At 42.2% G+C, this 17,134-nt stretch overlaps 1 protein-coding gene and 1 pseudogene across 1 annotated transcript in view; both read right to left on the reverse strand.

Moving 5' to 3' along the window:
* The window catches only part of LOC124722099 (MAM and LDL-receptor class A domain-containing protein 1-like), a 339,161-nt gene that overhangs the window by 253,786 nt on the left and 68,241 nt on the right, over positions 1 to 17,134 (reverse strand). The window lies entirely within an intron of this gene.
* Positions 16,377 to 16,493, reverse strand: LOC124723778 (annotated as a pseudogene).

Below are 17,134 nucleotides of genomic sequence, written 5' to 3' on the forward strand. Positions count from 1 at the left end.
GCAGGTGCAAACGACCTCAGCAATTACCATTTGCAACATTTACCTACCTCCAGGCAGGCCTGTGACTTATGTTGAACTGACCATATTAATCCACAAACTTTGCCCCCTTTTTCTGCGTGCACACCACGCCCTGTGGGGTAGTACGACTTTGTCCGGTAGGGACCTTCTAATTGACCAGCTTCTCACAGACCATCACCTGTGCCATCTTCATGGCGGTTCTCCTACCCACTTCAGTGCCATCCATGGCATCTTTTCAGCTATTGAACGATCTCTTCCACTTGTATGCCTCTGCTGTTACATTTGCTGCTTCTCTCTCAGATTGTCTTGATGAAGTTGTGCAAGGCATCTTAGACGTGATCATCCATGCCAATGGAGCTGCTGTTCCCCTTTCTACAGGTCTCCCGCCCCCACTGTCAGCCATTGCCATGGCACCAAGTGAGGTGGCACAGTGGTTAGTACACTGGATTCGCATTTGGGAGGACTTTGGTTCAAACTCGTCTCCGGCCATCCTGATTTAGATTTTCAACGATTTCCCCAATTCGCTTCAGGCAAATGCTGGGATGGTTTCTTTGAAAAGGCACGGCCGATTTCCTTCCCCATCCTTCCCTAATCCGAGCTTGTGCTCTGTCTCTAATGACCTCGTTGTCGACGGGACGTTTAACACTAATCTCCTCCTCCTCCCAATGCCATGGTACACCAAAGGCGCTAAAATAGCTATTCAGGATCGCCGACGAGCCCTACAATGATTCAAACGACTTCCTATGCAGACCAACCTCATCACTTTTAAGCCAATTTGTGCTTGAGCTCACTATCTAATCAAACAAACTAAAAATGAATACTGGGAGCACTATGTTTCCTCCCTGGGAACGTATGTCTCTTCATTGTAAATGTACATCAAGCTCCATGGTCTTATGGACTGCCAACAGCCAACAGCTGTTATGGGTCTAGTCATACACAGTGGTCTTTGTACCAATTCATTGCTTCTTGCAGAACATCTTACAACCCACTTTGCAACTGCATCAGCGAAACCTTACCTGGCTACCTTTCTACTGCAGAAGCGACAAGGTGAAGACATCCCTTTATGTTCACTCTCCAGCAAACTGAATCCTATCATGACTCTTCACTGACTGGGACCTTCTTCACACTCTAACCTCATCCCATAAGACAGCCCTGGACCTGATTCAGGTCACAGCCAGATGATGCAACACCTGAATGTTCCTCAAAGGGAAATCTCCTCAGGGGCTTCAAGCATATTTGAATACAATGTGCCTCCCCCTTACACCGTCAGTAGTGGGGCAGAGCTGAATCTGGTGCAGACTCCATTATTGCCAAATTTATTCAAGATGATGTCAGTAGATGTGGGAACATAGCAAAGATTACATCACCAGATGGCATCATGTGTTTTCCCCATCAGCTCCTCTCCACACCCATCTCTCCCACCACTTCGCTCCCCTACCACTCCCCTCCTCCTCCCATCTCCCACTAGGGAATTGGTGGGCAAAGCTCAGTCTTTGCTGAGTTGTTGGTGTGGAAGGATACCTTTAGTTCATCATCTGTTTGGAACGTATGGGTGTTATCCTCTTGTATGAATTTTGCAGTAGCGCCACAAATTGGTGGGAAAAGCTTAGGAAAGTGCAAGTATTCACTGTTGGGTCAAACAACAACAACAACATGCCTTAATTACACTGCTACAGATCATCAATCTAGATCAGTCAAAAATGATAAACATCTATATGCATAGCTATGGAGATCCAATACATATTTCAAAACAGTACAACGAAAAACCTTACCTACAGATCATATAATGATATGTGAAATACTGCAGAAAATGATACCAAAACATAGCTAAAAGCTTGGCCTAAACTATACCTAGAAGTCATATAAAGATCTAAACATATTGCAAATATCGAAAAATATATTATGCCAACACTTCTAAACTTCACCTACAGATCGTAAACACACACCCTGCATACCAAAAATGGAGTCTAAAGATTGCACATAATATATGCACCTTCTGTGAACTGTCAGCGTCCTTGCTACATCAGCGCTTCCTGTCTTTGCATGAGCAGGTTCTTTGAGGGTGGTTCAGAGACATTCCCCAGCTTATCCAGCCTCCTATTCTTGTCAGAAAGACAGAGAACTTAAATGTCCCTGGGATAAATACCAGTATGTTGAACAATACACTTCCTGCAAGGGTGCGTGCACATTTGAGTGCTGCCCACCACCTATACATTGACAAAGAATGAAGTGCTTCCTTTCATCCCACCTGAAAACTGAAATGTTATGAGATGTGATTCCGAGATATGCAAGAAATGCTGAGTCTGCGAACAATAGTAAAATACCCGTCTGCTGAACATCTCATCCCAAATGTTTACAAGCCTGCCGACCTAGCTTTCCCTCAGGATACCCTCCTGTAGAATGAGGATGGTTCAAATACATTCATCCACAGCTCATGATCTCACAGTCGCATTCTCGCTTCCTGAGCGTGGGGTCCAGGGGTTCGATTCGTGGCGGGGTCAGAGATTTTCACCTGCCTCGAGATGACTGGGTGTTTGTGTTGTCCTCATCATTTCATCATCATTCATGAAAGTGGCGAGTTTGGACTGTGCAAAGGTTGTGAATTTGTACGGGTGCTGATAACTGCACAGTTGAGCATCCCACAAACCACATTGTCATCATCATCAAATACATTCCTCAGTTTGTTCAGCAACCTATTCTTCTGAGAACACCTGGGTGCTTAAATATCACCAGCGGAATACCAGGACATTCAACAATATGCTAGTAGTGGGACAAAGAGAGCACCACCCCATATTGCATTGTTTCCAAATTTATTGAAGATGGTGGATCCAAGATGGCGACGATAGATATGGCAATGTTGCAATGATGTCATGGTGGGAAGTTCAAATTTTGTCGGGAAGGTAGGTCAATTGGGAGGTTCAAATCCCAGCAGGACAATGCAACACACCATTGCTACCTCCACTAACCTAAGAAAATTGCGGGAAAATAGGTCTCTTGGGCTACCTCCACTAACCTAAGTCATCTGACCGCCACCTCTTCCTAGGAATTGGTGGGAAAAGGACTCAGCCTGTGCTAGGCTGCTGGATATGATGGATGTAAGTATTTATTTTGCATGCAGTGTTTATTTAAACAATTTGAGCCAGTTGCTCCGTCCAATGTGTTCACCATGAGGTCTGGAGTCCAACTGACCTGGTATACACTACTGCCAACAGAGGGTGCTGCGTCCCTCCCATGATATAATCCAAGATGGCGGTATGCAGGGGAAAATGGTGAGAAAAGGACTCCGTCTGTGTTGGGCAGCTGGATAGGATGGAAATAAGTCTCTATTTTGCAGGCAGTCTTTATTTAAACAATTTTAGGCAATACAATAGTTTGTGGAGTATGTATGTAGAAGTGGATGTAGACGTAGATACAATATTGTGTAAATATCAAATAACATGGTACACCTTGTAAAATTTCTGGTTCTTGAAGCCATAGTTTTATTCACACATATTACATCTCAGTTGTGCAAAGATGCAGTAGCTGATGCATGGCATCATAAGGTGGAGTCAGGCAAGAATGACAGATGCTGCTACCCAGTTACAGCATTTGTGGAAAATTATGCCAAATGACTCAACTTGTGTTCCGAATGACTGCTGTAATAAAAGATGGAGGGATTATTCTCTGGCATGTGACTATAGTTCAATTCTTTTATCTTGGCGGCTCGCGCATGCCCGCCCAGACGTGGGAGATTGCTGCGTTGCCAGTTGCACACGACGCATGCGCCAATACAAGCAGCGCCATAGTATAGCATTATTTAGCATAGTTCTCAAGCTTACATGTAGGGGGGAGCGCGCAGTTCATGAAGTAAAGCCACCACGGCCGCATTAACCCTTTCGCTGCTACAAAGACGTGCTCCCTGCATTCCGCACTGTGCGCGATTTTGACACTGCACTGGTCGCCTGTGCAGACACATCGTGTTCCGACTGCTTTGACACACTTATCAATCGATTCCACAAAAACTATTTGGCCCAAAAATTAGATTTCTACACATCGTCTTGACTGATACCTTCCCCCCATAAATGACTTAATTTTGTTTCGATGTTCAATGCAGTTATTATGCAGCATTAAATATAGTAAACCATTGCACGAAATTTTGAAGAGTTTGCAGAGGTAAAAGTCCATGGAGTATACTTTCTGTATGGTCGATTTTAGTTGCCACAATGTTGAGAATGAAATGTGGACAAGATACCTAAATTTCATATAAAATTTACTGTATAACAATAGCTCATTTAAGTACCACATAGGTGTCGTATATAATATTGAGAAATATTCCGTCTTTCGCGACTGTAACAAAAGTTGCATTTACACTGAGCACGTTTGGCTTTATTTTAAAGCACTTCAATCAATCAAAAGGAAGTAAACAAAATACATTAAACAAAACTGTGGACTTACAAAAACATTAGGACTTAAATATACCGTCTATCAGTGAAGTGCTCTGAGATATGTCAAATATAATTTTTGTATGTGGCACACACAAACATCATTTATTTGCTAAAACACTGATCTGCCAACACAAACGTTGAATATTGTGTTACCGCAGCACAAAACTACGAAAGGTGACTTGGCAATGGAGGAGACAAAATACTGTGCACTGAAGATGCTTCAAAAGAGAGAAACGCGTCTGGTCTAAATAAGCCCCTTATTACAGTTGCAGAAGAGGAATATATTTCAGTACCATTGGTAAAACTGCGACTGTGGAACAAAAACGAGAAAGAGAACATGAGTACCATTGTGTATGTGCCATACCTTTCCTTGATTGAAGTGCTTTAAAATAAAGCCAAACGCGCCCGGTGTAAATAATACTTTTATTACAGTCGCGAAAGACGGAATATTTCTCAATATTACATACGACACCTATGTCGTACTTAAATTAAATGAGATATTGTTATACAGTAAATTTTATATGAAATTTAGGTATCTTGTCTACATTTCATTCTCAACATTTGTGGCAACTAAAATCGACCATACGGAAAGTATGCGCTATGGACTTCTACCCCTGCAAACTCTTCAAAATTTCGTGCAATGGTTTACTACATTTGATGCTGCATAATAACTGCGTTGAACATCGAAACAAAATTAAGTCATTTATGGGGGCAAGGTATCAGTCAAGAAGACGTGTAAAAATCTAATTTTTGGGCCAAATAGTTTTTGTGAAACTGAATGATAAGTGTGTCAAAGCAGTGGGAACACCATGTCTCTGCACAGGCGAGCAGTGCAGTGATGACAAAATCGCGCACATTGCGGAATGTGGCGAGCACGTGTCTGCAGCAGCGAAAGGGTTAATGAAGAGACAAAGCACTAGAAATTTCAAAAAATTGCATTAAAACGAATATAATTCGTGAAATAAGACACTTCGATATTGTTTCTAAATAATGAAAATATTAAGCACCGCACAAGGTTTGAACTCATAACCTTTCGCGTAGCAGCCCAACACCTTAACCGTTCCGCTAACGCACCTCGTCAGACTACATAACGCTATGAGGAGTATAACATATCACGCAAAATACTGATAAACACTGTTGGTATGACTATGAATTACTCACGCTTCGTCGAAGTACAATAGGAAATAAACAATTACCGCTGTTCTTTATTGCGAAAAAGCGGTTCGTGAGAGTGATACAAACACCTTTCCTTGCTATCGCCTGTATTAGGAGTCTTATTGCTTGTTTGGTTTAATTAATTAATAGAATATGAAGCAACTGGTATAAAGAATGCTTTTTCCAAACTTTCTATAAGAGAATGTCTGCTGTCAAGACATTGCTTTTGTTCTATTACTTTATTTATGACTGAACGTTTCTAAACTGCTCTGCAGTCGAGATCTGGCAACGTCGTTCTCTGTTCATTGGCTGACTGTGTTTTGTGACGTCAGATGCGCAGAACGAACCTAAACTCGGCCGCCAACATAAATGACACGCACTTTAGTAGGGTAAAGGAGATACAAGTGCATTTTGTGAGTGTGACGTGCATAGATCAGTGACAAGTATGCATTCAGCAGCTAACCTGTCATTCTGTTAATTGATTTATGATCCCCTGGGGACTGATTTATCACCCCCTGGGGATAATCCATCCTTCTGGGGAAAACCTCATCTGTCCCTATCCCCCTCATCCCCCACCACTCTGATACCAAATTAATTGACTAATTAGTTAAACTGCTCAATTAATTAACCCTTTCCCCTGTGAGAAATCAATCCAGCCCTCCCCTCTCCTTCCCCATTCCCCTACCCCCTCCCCATCTGGGGATTGGTGGGAAAAAGACTTATTTGTCCTGGAGTGGATGGATCTCAGGATAGCAGAAGATGTACTGTTTGTTTATAAAATTCAATTTCAAAGAGTTGGAGCTCTTTATTCTGAGGGAAAAACTCATGTCCAGCAACTACATGTCCAAATTATGTAATTACACTGCTGCAGATTAGAGGTGTTGTCTTGCTGGAAAATTTCTGACTTGCAGAGTGTGACTGAGCTTGTGCACCTTGCCACCACCACAGGACATCCGACCCCCACCTCTCACCCTCTCTCTCCCTACGCCTCTCAGGAAGTACTGGTGGGGAAAATCGTTCAGTCTGTACTGGCTGGTGGACTGTAAGGACGCCATTCAGGAAATTCAGCTACACTGCAGAGGGTATAATAACGTATTGTTTATTTATAAACTTATGTGTGCATACCAATTCACAGGGTTGGAACTCTTTATTTTGCAGGAAAATCTTATCATTCTATGCTGTTTTTTTTTTTTTTTTTAATTTGGTTTTCAACTGTCCGCATTGATATTTATCAACGCCTGTAAGCGGCTAATGATTTGGATTTCATTGTAATTTCATTCTTCGAGAGCTGAAAGATCGCAGACGGTATCTGTTATTCCAGACATGTCCGAAAGAACAGATGTTATCTTCATATAGAAATCCATTATGTTGGAGGTTAATGAAAATGGTAGTGAGAATTTGAAATTTCAGCTCAGTTGCGCTACATCCTTAAACAATTTGCGGAAGATAAGGCAGGAATTTGACAGGAGTGTGCTCGCAGTACCTCTATAGGAAACAATAAACTGTTCAATTGGGAATTTGATGTCGCGATTGTAAGTCGTGCTGTATAAAAAGATAGTTTTCATCTCAAGTTTCGATAGGAATTTATATTGTCACAGTTGTGTAAACCTGACCACCTACAGGTCTACTAAGTGTATTTTTTAAAGCACAATAGATTTCCCAAGTTAGTTCTCTCTGCTGCACCAGGAAGAATGAGGGAGAAGGGTCTACTGTGTGATAGGATAGTAACAACAACAAATTCACCATTATTTAAAGAAATACTACTTCACGATTCCTCTGTAAGACAGAGTCCACTGCGAAGAACTGACAAGCACTCAGCGCCACACATAGCAGCCGTCACCACGTATGCAGGGCACCTAGTAAACACATGCACTTGAACCACAATCCATTCCGTAGTAGCTGTCATGGCTAGATGTCGGAGATAGTGGTGTGACCTCCCAGCCGCCAACCGATCAATTTATATGCAGGGAGAGGGGGGAGGGGGCAAGGAATAATTGTCCAGCACAAACACTCGCCATATTGAGCCCAATGGCGGCCAGTGAGCTTTAGATTAACAGGGGTGACATATCGGGCCAAATAATCACATGAAACATTTTGTCTCTTCAGAACATTTCTTGAACAGTGAAAATATAGCATTTAGTGTATTAACAAGTGACGTGATTTAAACCTTTACCTAACACAACTTACTCTGATACCAAAATATAAAAATGTATGCACAAATATTTAGTTTTTAATATTTTCTGCAGGCAAGGCACCATTCTCCTCTCCTTCCCTTCAGCAAGGTAGTAAATTAAAAGGTCATGAAAATTATGCAAATTTAAAAGTGTTTTTTTTTTCTATAGAGGACATAGGTTTCGCACTTTGTCTCTCTTCTTTGATTGTATTTTAGTGAAGGTCTTTATTCTCTTCAGTGTGGAGAAACATCTCCCGCCCTCCACTGTTGCCTATGATATTGTACAAATTATTCGTAATAGTTTTATTGATTCCAGTAAAACAGCTTCTAAATTATTCTCAAAGATACAATGCAAAAGTGTTAAAAGCCCGTTTGGAATTTGGAAATCACTTCTACTGTTTATGACCGTCAATTTCTGTCTCTGTTCATTTTCATACATGCCAAATAATTTACCTGTTGTCTAAAATTCTTTGACAGCTTGTGTTTTGGAAATAAACATGGCTCGAATAATATAGCTGCCAACGAGTGCTTGCTAAATGAGAAACGATCATCAGTGTTAGCCGTAACAAGGTCACAGACTTCCTTCACAACCGTTCTACATGAACCTACAAAACGGAAACGTTTTTGGCTGACGATCTCTTCATTTCCATTCTCGTTACCCCATTGATGATCGAGATCGAGAGAATTTCTCATCACTTATATCGATGACATGAAATCAGAGACGTTCTTAAGAGCTTTCACACTATCGACATCTCTACTTTGCAGCTGATTAAACAAAATGTCGGAATGAGGCAGGACCGTATGGAAAAACTCAAGCCGAAAGAGAAATTCTTGGTCGTTTCTGAGAAGTTTCTGAAGTCCAGCTGTTTTTCTCGTTGTTGAGTAAACATTGCTATCATCACCCTGAATGACCCCAAAGCACTCACAAAACAAGTAACTCAGCTGTTTCTTTCTTATACTTGAGTACGGCGTTCACACACCGCATTTCTTGAAATATATGTCTTCACAACATTTTCCAATATGATAGTTTTTTTTTCACTGATTTTGAGTAGAAAGTAGTGTGTCCATGAAAATTACTAAAAATATTCGAAGTTCGTTGTGTTGCACAGTGCTCTACAGTGAGGTTGAGTTGGTGGGCATAACGGTGTACAAAATTTTCTCTTTCATACACTGCTTTTACTCTTGCCTGCACCCCATTGTGCCTGCCACTCATAACTGAAGCTCCGTCATAGCTCTGAACTATCAGTTTTTCTGGTGAGATGTCAATCTTTAATCTGTTAAGTTTGTTGAACCCTTCACTACTTCTCACACAGCGGTATGACGTTTGGGTGTTATGAAATTTATAAATATTTCATATACTTCCCCTTTTAATTCATATTGAATAATAAATAAACCATGTGAGCTAAGTGTTTAATTTCTGTTACCCCATCTGTGGTCCAAGCACGTTCTGCAATATTTATTACCAGTCACACGTAACAGAAGAAAGCATTTCTTATTTCACATCCACACACATAGTCCACATGTTTATATAAAGAAGGAGTAAATTCTCTGGTAAAACGACGTTTGCTTTTGGACGTATTTTGAGATTGTAGAATGTTTAAATCAGGTCTTGGTGGTCCTAATCTTTCAGATCCAACTTTCTGTCAAAAGTAAGTTTTGACTACCAATGAATAAAATACTGTTTACGCTATTTACACCATTCACTTTAAACAGTGTAATAAACATCGCAGATCGCAGTCGATAGTGCGAAAAGAACATGCGAGGAACTGGTAAGGAGAGCGGATGAGAGGACGTTCTGTGTACACATTATGTTACAACCGTATTGCCTGCCCCTTACGGTCGGATGTACCCGGCAATGCGTTGAAATCACAATTCCTCACGTCAAATCTACCCTCACGGCTACACATACGTAATATTTTACAGGAATGTTATCTGATCACTTCCCACACGAGTCTGGTGATGTGTCAGAACGCTAATCACAGTAACGTTACGTACCAACACCATAACATTCCCGACAAGTAGCGCGATTATCACTTATAGATGCACAGTGCCCGAACCATTATGGTATGTCCACACTTACACCAGCTGGATACCGTTTCGTACAGTCCACCAAGGCTTTCCAGTAGCAAAACCCTGGCGCTACATCGTTATTACAAGATATTCGTTAAGGAATAAACGGCGTAATTACAATTAAAAATCGCCTATAGTTGGGAACGAGTATGTGACAGCGAGAGGAATGCGAGAAATTGACGTGGAAACACCGGGAGCCAGGGAAGTAGGCATTTTTCGTGGACAACTATAAGACGGCTGGAATAGACTGTTTAACGTGTATGACCACCAAATGTAAAGTAATAAATGTATATTTGTCGGATCACAAGCCCAAGTGTGACATCAAAGTTATCGGCAAAAACTTTACAGATTTTTATAAGGAACCCCTAGCTAGAGAGCACTGTATTACCAGCTTGGAGATTACAACATCCAATGGATCACGTGATTGACCCCGTGTAAGGCTGTTTCCTTTTTTAAAACTCTAACAAACTGTATTTACAATGTGCTTCTCTGTACTCTCTACCAATCACAACGATGCGGTGTTGGCTAATGAATACCCGAGAGAAGAGTTGCTGGATGTTTTTTTAACAACATTCTGCTGTATGTTTATTGAGGTAATAGGGATACATACAAGTTGACTGCTGTCTTTGACACTGAAAAAGAGAACCATCTGCCTCTAAATTGACATAGGTCTGGGTCAAAGGATGATAGAAAGTAGATGGAATAACCTGTTGACAGGGGTTGTAACAAGGTATAATTTAATGGTTGACTGATGATGTATTCTAGAAAGACGGAGTTATTGCGGAAGGTTATTTGTAACACAGTTAATTTTTTTCTGTTGTTCTCACAGGCTGTATCAATTTTGTGATATGATGTGCGTTCGACTCGTATACAATAGCATGTTCTGTGTGTGACTTAGAGCGCTATCTATGTGCAATCGTTAATACTGAACCTCTCCGTACCACAGTCAGGCAAGGACTTCCAACGGATGTGTGATGACTCATAGCCATCAAACCGATGGAAAACCTGTTTCCGCACTCTCCTCTACGCGAACATAGATGAATGCAAAGTACTCCATTCCATTGCCACATCTCGGACATAAGCGAGTCTTCAACTTCATAACTACAGTGATTCCAAGTTAGTGACAGGAATTTGTGAGGTATTTCAGTCCCTCTGTTTACATTTGCTTGACAGGTGTTGTGTGTAGAAGAGATTATGTTCTGTTCACGGAGTTAATGCAGCATGGCGTGTTATTTCATATGTCAAACACCGCTGCTACGAGTTTGTCTAATTCTTGTCTCTTGGATTTTCCGTTGCTGAAGATCACTTTATAGGACTAATGCGAACACAGCATAATTGTCAAACCATAATCGGATGTGAACAGTAGCCGCTATACACTTCTGGAAAGTATTATAGCGCATGTATCACAAAGAATCTATGTTTCTTTTCCTTTGGTGTAGAAGTTAGTGTAGAAGATACCATTAAAGTTTCTCACCATACTGAGCGGGATAGAAAATTTGAAGGCTGAATGTATGGCAGGTTTTGAAAACATATTTCCCGCATTGGAGCATTAACATCATTTCATTCGATGTGACTAACACATCGGAAATCACACTGCTTTAACACTATAGCATGCTTAAGTGCAGAAACCGTGTAGCATTTGGAGTTTGTGTTCATGTTCTGTGATCATTTTTATATTCCCACTTCTTTCTTTGTGTGGAATCGAAACACTGCAGCAATACAACAGAATTGGTAACACAAGTGATATACGTAACATGTTTCAAATTCCTTCCGTCTGGAGCTCCATCATGCATGAACCATACGTTTCTTCTTCTTAATCTTCTGTTATGTAACCACAATACTCTCAAATTTATCAGGCTCGTACCTACTATACACCATCTTAATCGTCTGTTATGTAACCACAATACTCTCAAATTTATCAGGCTCGTACCTACTATACACCAATAAGGAGTGCTTACCTCCTCAGCAAGCATGCATCTAGAGAGATCATGTGTGATGTAGCACTTATGATGAAATCTGGATACTACAGTGACAGCTCGTTTCGAAATAGAGCACGGAGTTCTGCTACGGATATGATTCGTTTGTTGGGGTGGTAATCATCAAAGGTGACGGTGAAATCTTTCAATCCCCGACTTTATCCTAAGAACGTGAGAATACTTCGTGACTCGCATTATCACAGAGGCAGAGGGCAAATCGTAATAAAATCTTACCGAATTTATAAGGTGTTTAAGCAGAGGAACGTAGTTTTTGCGCCTCCTCTCTGCTCATAGCTATTTTCTAGGCTAAGAAACAGTATTTGTGTCATGTGATGTAGGCAATGTAACAGGGTTCATGATGTATCCACCTGTGTATGACCCTCGCAAAGTAATGGAGGGAGTGATTTGGCAATGATACAGAAATTGAGACCCATGCTGCAATGTCAATGGCAGATAGCATCACGAGATCAACGAGATGAGATGTTTTGTTGACGTGACAACTCGTCGAGACTGGTGATTTGACCCTTGAATAATAGGTTGAAACGTGTTGAAATTACAGAAAACCAGATAAAATTTCGAACATTGATGGGAAATACGTAAAACTGATGAAAATACGACAAAATGTGGAAGGATGAGGTTACTTACATGCTCGTATGGGTGTACGAAAATCTTTCCATTCCTCCAAAGTGGGATTGACAATTTATAGTACATACTATCAACGCTCTGTGGGTTTAAGTACTGCAGAATACCCCTTTGGTCCACATATGGTTTTGCGCTGTAAGTCATAAAAATGAAAGACGCAGTGTCCAAAGATTTGGAGGTCAGGATGACTACCACCTAGGACACCAAAACAGCGATCTTACACCTGGGTGCAACATGCGCCACCAATATGGGGAATCAATGCTCTGGTTCTCTTCGAAAACGGAACAGCAGACATCTGCTATCCTGTCGCTGTGGAAGATGAGATTAAATGTAGAGGTCATTGCCTTCGGACAGCTGTTTGGAAACGCTCCACAACGCAGCAAACTATTCCAGTTTCCATATATTGCGATGTCTTCCACATTTTTGTCAATAAGAAACACCGCCTCTGTCATTTATTTCAACTACACTGTGTGTTGTGGGAGTAGCTTAGTTTACACCATGCGATGTCCAGCTTTCTGTGAGAGCCAATGGATCGAAACGTGTTAATGTCGGTTTAACGCCTGTCACAGACCTCAAAGTCATGGTAAAGAAACAAAATGTATGGCTGTGTACACAGCTATAGTCATACATTGCTTTGATATGTTACAGCAAAAAACTGTATTAAACTGCTCATGAAACAAGAACCCTCGATGACTGATAGTCGGTGGGACATGGTCTTCCTCCAATACAGGCGACAAACCTTTCGCGGGATCGTGGAAGCGACTTCGTTCACTAGCCACCTACTCCAGTGGACCAATGGGATCACCACATGTGGTCGATGTCAGCATACAGACAGTATTTATTTCTGCTGTAGTGGAAGAGAGAGATGCAGTAAAATCTTATTGCGCTATCTACCAGGTGCCGTTGGCGAAGTCCTTATAGTTCGTAGTTTTATTTCGTTGGATGTTACAAAAATGGCGAAGGGAGAGAGAGAGAGAGAGAGAGAGAGAGAGAGACTATGCTGTCCACGATGTATTGAAAGTCGTATTTCTAACATGGTAATCATAGGAATATGATAAAGGAGCTCAGGATAAGTACAGGGGGATATTTATAAACTGTCATTTGACATCGATAAATTGTGGGTTTTATGCTTATGAATTTCCTTAAGGAGTCCACGATTCTGCATGGTTGTGAATTTCCTCCTGTAACTTTATGTCCTGTTTTTATCTTTGTCATAGCTCTCTACCTAGTCAGTGACGGGTGGAGGCCTAGACAGCCTTCTAACTATGGAACAGTGCTGTCAGAATGCGATGAGATTTCGTGAGAATTATCAAGGGTCCCTGACTTCTCTGTGGATGTCAGTAGTTCTTGATCTGGCAAATTTGCCTATCGTGCAAGAACGTATGTATAATTAACATAAGACTCAAGGGATTTTTAATTGTAAATAGGCCGTTTATTCCTCTACGAATATCTCGTAACAACGATGTAGCGGCAGGGTTTTGCTAGTGGAAAGACGTGGTAGGCCATACGAAACGGTATCCATGGGTTGTAAGTGTGGACGTACCATAATGGTTCGGGCAATATCCACCTATAAGCGAGAATCGCGCTACTTGTCGGGAATGTTTTGGTGTTGGTACGTAACGTTACTGTGATTAGTGTTCTGACACATCACCAGACTCGTGTGGGAAGTGATCAGATAACATTCCTGTAAAAAGTTACGTATGTCTAGCCGTAAGGGGAGGGTAGATTTGACGTGAGGAACTGTGATTTCAACGCATTGACGGGTGTATCTGACCGTAAGGGGCAAGCAATACAGTTGTAACATAAAGGATACACAGAACGTCCTCTCGTCGGCTCCCCTTACCATTTCCTCGCATGTTCTTTTCGCACTATCGACTGCGATGTTTATTACGTTACACCAGCCCATATCGGTGATGTCTTCCAATCCTTTCATCCGCGGTATCCCTGTTGGTTATCACATAGTGCCGGACGCCTGTACTTTACATCACTTGTTTGAGAGTGTCTTGGCGGGATGCAGCACCTTCCGGAAGGGCTGACTGGAAAATACCTGCAGTCTGTTCTCGAATCTGATTGGCTGGAAGAACCTAAATGTTAAATAATTTCGTAGAACTTAGGTGAATCGATACACCTAGGCGGTGTGCGTCTGTGGGCATACCATAATTTTTTCGGACGCTATAGGCATATAAACGATAATCGCACTGCTTGTCTGAAATGCGTACGAGTTTTGGTGTTAAGTTACTGTGGTCAGTATTTCGACACGTGCAAAGAAAATGATGTGGGTGGGACTATGTCTGGTCGTAAGGGGTGTATAGATTTGACGTGGAAATTGCTGTTTCGATGCGTCGATAGCCGTAAAGAGTATGACGGATTTTACGTGGAAAATTATGTCCAGTCATAAGGAGGATATAGAAATATGTGGGCAATTGATGTTTCCAGAGCCACAGTCGTCAAAAGGAGCTATTTCCGATAGTCAGCTCATTGTTGAATATCACTAGATTGGTGCTGCAATTGTAGTATTTAGTTGTAATTATATGGGTGGTTTCCTAGCATGACACTGCTTCGTGTCCGGGTGCATGACGGAGGTAGCTGTCTCCCAAACTGACCGGGCATGTACGAGGATGCAGTCGACCTAACCGTGTCGCCCTTTCGACGTGTGGATAGCGAACTAATATTCAGTATGTGTTGGGCAACCTTCGTGACCGCGTGTGCTGCGAGCATTCTTCGATTTTCACGTAGGAATTTGAGAGTGTTGAATATGGCGAGTGTCTGCACTGGACGATAATCCCCCCCCCCCCCCCCCCTCACCGCTTATGTCATGAAAATTGACTAGCTGACGGCTGAGAGGTGACAGCGGCTGTCTCTGCGACCTCTGAACGTCCGGGCAATGAGCGTGCAGTTGCCGGAGTGACCAGTGTGCGGCAGGGCGCATGGTGGCGTGCGGAAGTTTCCACGATCTCCGACATCTAGCCGTGACAGCTACTATGGAATCGATCGTGGTTTAAGTTTATGTATTTACAAAGCGCCCTTTTCATGTTGTGACTGCTGCTGTGAGTGGAACTGAGTGTTACTCAGTACATTCCAGTGGACTCTTTCGAACAGGGGAAAGGTGGAGTAGTATTTATTAAAATAACGGTAGATTTGTTTTTGTTACAATCCTATCACGCAATAGACTCTTTGCACTCCATCTTCTTACTGCTGTAGCAGAGAGAACCAACTTTGAAATTCTATAGCGCTTTAAAAAACACACTTACTAGACCTGAAGGTGGTCGGAAGTTACACAACCGGGACGGTATAAATTTTCGTCGAAATTTGAAATTACAACTATCACTTTACAAAGCGCCACTTCGAATCACGTCGTCAAATTCCCGATTAAACAATTTATTATTTCCGATAGTGGTACTACGAGCATACTCTAGTCATACCCCTGCCCCATCTTCTGCAAATTGTTTAAGGATATATCACAACTGAGCTGAAATCTGAAATTCTCACTACTATCTTCGTCTGCCTCTAACGTAATGAATTTCCCCTCCAAACGACGTAACTATGCCAATATCCAGCAATAGGAGACAAGGAAAATCCAGAAGGGGGAAGAGTAGAGCTTAGAAACTGGGCAATTGCGTAATCGAATCCTGAATGGCTCCAGGATTTCATGCCAAATACACCAGTCCTAGTATCCACCAGTAGGAAGCAAGGGAAAACTGGCCAACACAGAGCACTCACTCCGTCTTCAGGCCACAAGTGGCCCATCGGGACCATCCGACCGCCGTGTCATCCTCAGTTGAGGATGCGGATAGGAGGGGCGTGTGATCAGCACACCGCTCTCCCGGTCGTTATGATGGTATTCTGTGACCGGAGCCGCTACTATTCGGTCGAGTAGCTCCTCAATTGGCATCACGAGGCTGAGTGCACCCCAAAAAATGGCAACAGCGCACGGCGGCTGGATGGTCACCCATCCAAGTACCGGCCACGCCCAACAGCGCTTAACTTCGGTGATCTCACGGGAACCGGTGTATCCACTGCGGCAAGGCCGTTGCCGGCCAACACAGAAGGCATCGATTTAATTAATTAGTCAATTAATTTGACGGAGTGCAGGTAATTATATGGGGAGGGCTGGGGGTTTACCCAGTAAATGCCACTTTGTTCAGGACAAAAGTGGGTTTAGTGTTGTTACTGGTCAGGAAGTAACCTTTTGAGAGAGAGAGAGAGAGAGAGAGAGAGAGAGAGAGAGCATTTGTTTCGACAGGAATTTCCCAGACATCAATATCAAAGAGTTGCTGCCACCTGATGCTTTGTGCATCAGGAAATAACCGGACAGGCGAGAGGGTGTTGGAGGAGGGGATTGGTGGGAGGAGTAACCCTGGGTGCAACCAGTCACATGCTCCTCCCTTGGTTAGAGATACGATTTTGGTATATACCCTGGATGATAGTGTTAGAACTTGTCCCTTCAAACTCAAGGACTTATGTCTACAAATTTGTCTCCCCATTATCAAGCCATTAAAACAGTCTCTTTGATCCTTGACTACTGTATAAAATCTCTCATAAGTGTTTGCAACTCAGACGACATGTCCACAAACTCAGTTGTAGACACTTGTCCATTCAGACTTACAAAAGACACAGCACCCATGCACTGTCTCCAACACTTTCCTTCCTGCAGCCATTGTTTTATCAGTCATCAG

This window comes from Schistocerca piceifrons, chromosome X (genome assembly GCF_021461385.2).
Source record: "Schistocerca piceifrons isolate TAMUIC-IGC-003096 chromosome X, iqSchPice1.1, whole genome shotgun sequence".
Taxonomy (NCBI): Eukaryota; Metazoa; Arthropoda; class Insecta; order Orthoptera; family Acrididae; genus Schistocerca; species Schistocerca piceifrons.